The 6,000-nt window shown below is 61.5% G+C and overlaps 1 protein-coding gene and 1 pseudogene across 3 annotated transcripts in view; one reads left to right on the top strand and one right to left on the bottom strand.

The window, feature by feature from the left end:
• Window positions 1–1,299: 1,299 nt before the first annotated feature.
• On the bottom strand, window positions 1,300–5,033 carry LOC121272276 (annotated as a pseudogene).
• Window positions 5,034–5,141: 108 nt separating this feature from the next.
• The window catches only part of ap4m1 (adaptor related protein complex 4 subunit mu 1), a 44,315-nt gene continuing 43,456 nt past the window's right edge, over window positions 5,142–6,000 (top strand). The window contains exon 1 of one of the 3 annotated variants that reach the window (XM_041178713.1): window positions 5,142–5,164. The gene's annotated coding sequence lies outside the window, so the exon portion shown is untranslated. Of the gene's footprint in view, window positions 5,165–5,401; window positions 5,508–6,000 lie in introns of those variants that run through there. The other 2 variants (XM_041178711.1, XM_041178712.1) reach the window with 2 other exon arrangements.

Here is a 6,000-nt window from a genome sequence, read left to right as displayed (position 1 = left end):
CTGCACCATGTACAATCACCACTCTGTATAATCCACATGCTGTGTTTGATGCACCCTGTATAATCCGCACCCTGTATAATCCACAACCAGTATAATCCCTACCCTGTATAATCTGCACCCTGTATAATCTGCACCCTGTATAATCCACACATTGTATAATCCCCACCCTGTATAATCCACACACTGTATCACACGCACCCTGGATAATCTGCAACTGTATAGTCCACACCCTTTATAATCAGCACCCTGTATAATCCACACATTGTATAATCCCCACCCTGTATAACCCGCACCCTAGATAATCTGCACCCTGTATAATCAGCATACCGTTTCATCCCCTCCACGTGTAAACTCCAGCCTGTATAGTCTGCACGCTGTATAATCCACACTGTATAATCCGCACCCTGTATAAAATGAACCCTGTATAATCCACACCCTGCATAATCCACATCCTGTATAATCCTCATCCTGTATAATGCGCACTCTATATAATCTGCACCCTGTATAATCCACACCCTTATAATCTGCACTCTATATAATCTGCACCCTGTATAATCCACACCCTTATAATCTGCACTCGGTATAATACGCACCCTGTCTATTCCACACCCTGTGTAAACTGCACTCTGTATAATCTGTACACTGAATAATCCATACCCTCCATAATACCCATTCTATATAATCTGCACCCTGTATAATACAGACCCTGTATAATTTGCACCCTTGTAATCTGCACTCTGTATAATCCACACCAGTATAATCCCCACCATGTGTAATCTGCACCCTGTGCAATGTGCCCCATGTTATTCCACCCCAGGTAATCCCCACCCTGTACAATCCACAGCACATATAATCCCCACCCTGTATCATCCCCTAACCTCCACGCTTTGTAATCCTCACCTCATGTAATCTCCAACCTGTACACTCTGAATGCTGTATAATCTACACCCTGTATAATCCACACCTGGTATAATTCACACCCTGTATAATCCTCATACTGTATAATTTGCACCATGTATAATCCCCCACTTTGTATAATTCCCACCTTGTGTAATCCGCATCATGTATAATCCACACTGTATTATCCGCATGCTGTATAATCAGCACCCCGAATAATACCCACCCTGTATAAACCACATATAATATGCACCCTGTACGAACCCCAACCTGTATGATCGGCACCCTATATTATTCTCACCCTGTGTAATCCGCACCCTCTATAACCACACCCTGTGTAATCCACACCGGGTATAATCCGCACTCTGTATTACAATCAAAAACAAAAATTGCTGGAAAAACTCAGCAGATCTGACAGCACCTGTGGAGAGAAAGCCAGAGTTATCGTTTCGAGTCTGTATGACTCTTCTTCAGAGTTAAAGAGAAGTGGAAACGTGGTGAAATATATACTGTTTAACAGGGGTGGGACGGGTGAAGCTGAATAGAAGACCAGCAATGATAGGTGGAGGCAAAGGAGAGGTGGTGAGAAACAGAAGGGTGAAAGGGCGTTGACGGTGGTGGGTACTGGCTAAAGGAGGCGCTAAAGGTGACATTGAGAGTAGGAAGCAGAATGAGCAAGTGACAGGTGGCACAAAAACAAAAGTAGCTGGAAAAACTCAGCGGGTCCGACACCATCGGTGGAGAGGAAGACAGAGTTAATGTTTCGAGTCCCTGTGACTCTTAGGGTGATGGCACTAAGTGGGGGGGATGGGGTGGGAGAAAAGATCAAAGTGGCTAAAAGGTGGGGACAAAACAATGAATGCAAACAAATTTAAAAAGATAATAATAGAAAAATAGATGGGGAAAATACATATATAAAAATTTAACTATACATATTGTGAAGAGAGGGGGATGGGGATGGAGGGGGATGGGGAAGGGGTGGGGATGGAGGGGGATGGGGAAGGGGATGGGGGTGATGGGGATGGAGGGGGTTAGGGAAGGGGGTGGGGATGGAGGGGGATGGGGAAGGGGGTGGGGATGGAGGGGGATCGGGAAGGGGGTGAGGATGGAGGGGGATGGTGAAGGGGTGGGGATGGAGGGGGATGGGGGAGGGGGTGGGGATGGAGGGGGATGGGGGAGGGGGTGGGGATGGAGGGGGATGGGGAGGGGGTGGGGATGGAGAGGGGGTGGGGATGGAGGGGGATGGGGAGGGGGTGGGGATGGAGAGGGTGTGGGGATGGAGAGGGGGTGGGGATGGAGAGGGGGTGGGGATGGAGAGGGGGTGGGGATGGAGGGGGATGGGGAGGGGGTGGGGATGGAGGAGGGGGAAGGGGAGGAGGGGATGGAAGGGAGGGGGGTGGGGATGGAGGAGGGGAGGGGGTGGGGATGGAGCAGAGGGGGATGGGGATGGAGGAGGGGGAGGGGGAGGGGATGGAGGAGGGGGAGGGGGTGGAAGGGGAGGGGATGGGGATGAGGATGGAGAGGGGATGGGGGAGGGGTGGGGAGGGGTGGGGAGGGGAGGGGGAGGGGAGGGGAGGGGAGGGGAGGGGAGGGGGTGGGGTGGGGAGGGGAGGGGGTGGGGATGGAGGGGGAGGGGGAAGGGAGTGGGGATGGAGGGGAGGGTGATGAGGAAAGGGGTGGGGATGGAGGGAGATGGGGAAGGGGATGGAGGTGGAGGGGGGAGGGGGATGGAGGTGGAGGGGGAGGGGGATGGGGATGGAGGGGGATGGGGATGGGGATGGAGGAGGGGGAAGGGGAGGAGGGGGATGGGATGGAGGGGAGGGGATGGAGGGGAGGGGGAGGGGATGGAGGGGAGGGGGAGGGGATGTAGGGGAGGGGGTGGGGATGGAGGGGAGGGGGTGGGGATGGAGGAGGGGAAGGGGAGGGGATGGAGCAGAGGGGGATGGGGATGGGGATGGAGATGGAGAAGGAGAGGGGGTGGAGGGGGAGGGGTTGGGGATGGGGATGGAGGGAGGGGGATGGAGGGGAGGGGGAGGGGATGGAGGAGGGGAAGGGGAGGGGATGGAGCAGAGGGGGATGGGGATGGAGATGGAGAAGGAGAGGGGGTGGAGGGGGAGGGGTTGGGGATGGGGATGGAGGGGAGGGGATGGGGGAGGGGGTGGGGATGGAGGGGGATGGGGGAGGGGATGGAGGGGAGGGGGATGAGGAAAGGGGTGGGGATGGAGGGGGATGGGGTGGGGATGGAGGGGGATGGGGAAGGGGATGGAGGGGGAGGGGGTGGTGATGGAGGGGAAGGGAGTGGGGATGGAGGGGAGGGGGATGAGGAAAGGGGTGGGGATGTAGGGAGATGGGGGATGGGGAAGGGGTGGGGATGGAGGAGGATGGGGAAGGGGGTGGGGATGGAGGGGGATGGGGATGGAGTGGGTGGGGATGGAGGGGGTGGGGATGGGGTGGGGATGGAGGAGGGGGAAGGGGAGGAGGGGGATGGGATGGAGGGGAGGGGGGAGGGGATGGAGGGGAGGGGGGTAGGGATGGAGGAGGGGAAGGGGAGGGGATGGAGCAGAGGGGGGTGGGGATGGCGATGAGGAGGGGAGGGGATGGGAGTGAGGATGGGGGAGGGGGTGAGGATGGGGAGGGGGTGGGGATGGAGGGGATGGGGAGGGGAAGGGGATGGAGGGGGAGGGGAGGGGGTGGGGATGGAGGGGGATGGGGGAGGGGGAAGGGGAGGGGGATGGAGGGGGAGGGGAGGGGGGATGGAGGGGGAGGGGAGGGGGATGGAGGGGAAGGGGAAGGGGGATGGAGGGGGAGGGGAGGGGGTGGGGATGGAGGGGGAGGGGAGGGGGTGGGGATGGAGGGGGAGGGGAAGGGGAAGGGGAGGGGATGAGGGGAGGGGAAGGGGAAGGGGAGGGGGAGGGAGGGGATGGAGGGGAGGGGAGGGGATGGAGGGGGAGGGAAGGGGAGGGGGGATGGGGGAGAGGGGGAGGGGAGGGGTTGGGGATGGAGGGGAGAGGGAGGGGAAGGGGAGGGGGATGGAGGGGGAGGGGAGGGGGATGGAGGGGGAGGGGAGGGGGATGGAGGGGGAGGGGAGGGGAGGGGGATGGAGGGGGAGGGGGAGGGGAGGGGTTGGGGATGGAGGGGGAGAGGGAGGGGAAGGGGGTGGGGATGGAGGGGGAGGGGGAGGGGAAGGGGAAGGGGAGGGGAAGGGGAGGGGAAGGGGAAGGGGAGGGGGAGGGGATGGAGGGGGAGGGGAAGGGGAGGGGGATGGAGGGGGAGGGGGAGGGGAGGGGTTGGGGATGGAGGGGAGAGGGAGGGGAAGGGGAGGGGGATGGAGGGGGATGGAGGGGGAGGGGAGGGGAGGGGGATGGAGGGGGAGGGGAGGGGTATGGAGGGGAAGTGGAGGGGAGGGGGATGGAGGGGAAGTGGAGGGGGTGGGGATGATGGGGGAGGGGAAGGGGATGGAGGGGGAGGGGAGGGGAAGGGGATGGAGGGGGAGGGGAGGGGAGGGGGATGGAGGGGGAGGGGAGGGGGATGGAGGGGGAGGGGAGGGGGGATGGAGGGGGAGGGGAGGGGGATGGAGGGGGAGGGGAGGGAGGGGGATGGGAGGGGGATGGAGGGGGAGGGGGAGGGGAGGGGAGGGGAGGGGGATGGAGGGAAGTGGAGGGGGTGGGGATGATGGGGGAGGGGGTGGGGATGATGGGGGAGGGGGTGGGGATGATGGGGGAGGGGAAGGGGATGGAGGGGGGAGGGGGAGGGGGATGGAGGGGGAGGGGGAGGGGATGGAGGGGGAGGGGAGGGGGATGGAGGGGAAGGGGATGGAGGGGGAGGGAGGGGGTGGGGATGATGGGGGAGGGGGAGGGGATGGAGGGGGAGGGGAGGGGGTGGGGATGATGGGGGAGGGGGAGGGGATGGAGGGGGAGGGGAGGGGGTGGGGATGATGGGGGAGTGGGAGGGGATGGAGGGGGAGGGGGAGGGGATGGAGGGGTAGGGGAGGGGGTGGGGATGATGGGGGAGGGGAGGGGGATGGAGGGGGAGGGGAGGGGGTGGGGATGATGGGGGAGTGGGAGGGGATGGAGGGGAGGGGGAGGGGATGGAGGGGGAGGGGAGGGGGTGGGGATGATGGGGGAGGGGGAGGGAGGGGAGGGATGATGGGGGAGGGGGAGGGGAGGGGGTGGGGATGATGGGGGAGGGGGAGGGGGAGGGAGCTCATGGTCTGAAGTTGTTGAACTCAATGTTCAGTCCGAAAGGCTGTAAAGTGCCCGGTTGGAAGGTGAGGTGCAGCGGGCTAAGGACGGACATGTGGGCCTGAGCGGGGGGAGGTTTGCAAAGCCACAGGGAGGCCCCGGCTCCAGGCTGACCCGTGTCCCGCCAAAGCGGCCACAACCCCCAATCCCCCCCAACCCGGGACCACCATCAATCCGTTGCTCTGTTTTCCTCTCGCCAGCCTGGTTGCCCCGGTCACCGGGCGGGTGATCGACAAACGTCTCGGCCAATCGGAGCGCGGGGCTCCCCAGTGGGCGGGGCGGAGCCTGAGGCCTGGGGCCCTGGGAAAGAAAGTCCCGCAAAACAGTGAGTGGGACAGAGAGAGAGACGGAGCGGGGGGCGGGAGCGGAGTGAGTCCCAGTCCCAATCCCAATCTCTCAGTCAGCACTGTCCCCCCCACCCCCCTCTGTGTCAGTGAGCACTGTCCCCTCTGTCTCTCTCTGTGTCAGTGAGCACTGTCCCCTCTGTCTCTCTCTGTGTGTCAGTCAGCACTGTCCCCTCTGTCTCTGTCTCCCTGTGTCAGTGAGCACTGTCCCCTCTGTCTCTCTCTGTGTCAGTGAGCACTGTCCCCTCTGTCTCTCTCTGTGTGTCAGTCAGCACTGTCCCCTCTGTCTCTGTCTCCCTGTGTCAGTGAGCACTGTCCCCTCTGTCTCTGTCTCCCTGTGTCAGTGAGCACTGTCCCCTCTGTCTCTCTCTGTGTGTCAGTGAGCACTGTCCCCTCTGTCTCTCTCTCTCTGTGTCAGTGAGCACTGTCCCCTCTGTCTCTCTCTGTGTGTCAGTGAGCACTGTCCCCTCTGTCTCTCTCTCTCTGTGTCAGTGAGCACTGTCCCCTCTGTCTCTCTC

The sequence above is a fragment of the Carcharodon carcharias genome, chromosome 33 (assembly GCF_017639515.1).
Source record: "Carcharodon carcharias isolate sCarCar2 chromosome 33, sCarCar2.pri, whole genome shotgun sequence".
Taxonomy (NCBI): domain Eukaryota; kingdom Metazoa; phylum Chordata; class Chondrichthyes; order Lamniformes; family Lamnidae; genus Carcharodon; species Carcharodon carcharias.
The sequence above is the reverse complement of the archived record's forward strand: the minus strand, read 5'-3'. Positions and strand labels throughout refer to the sequence as shown.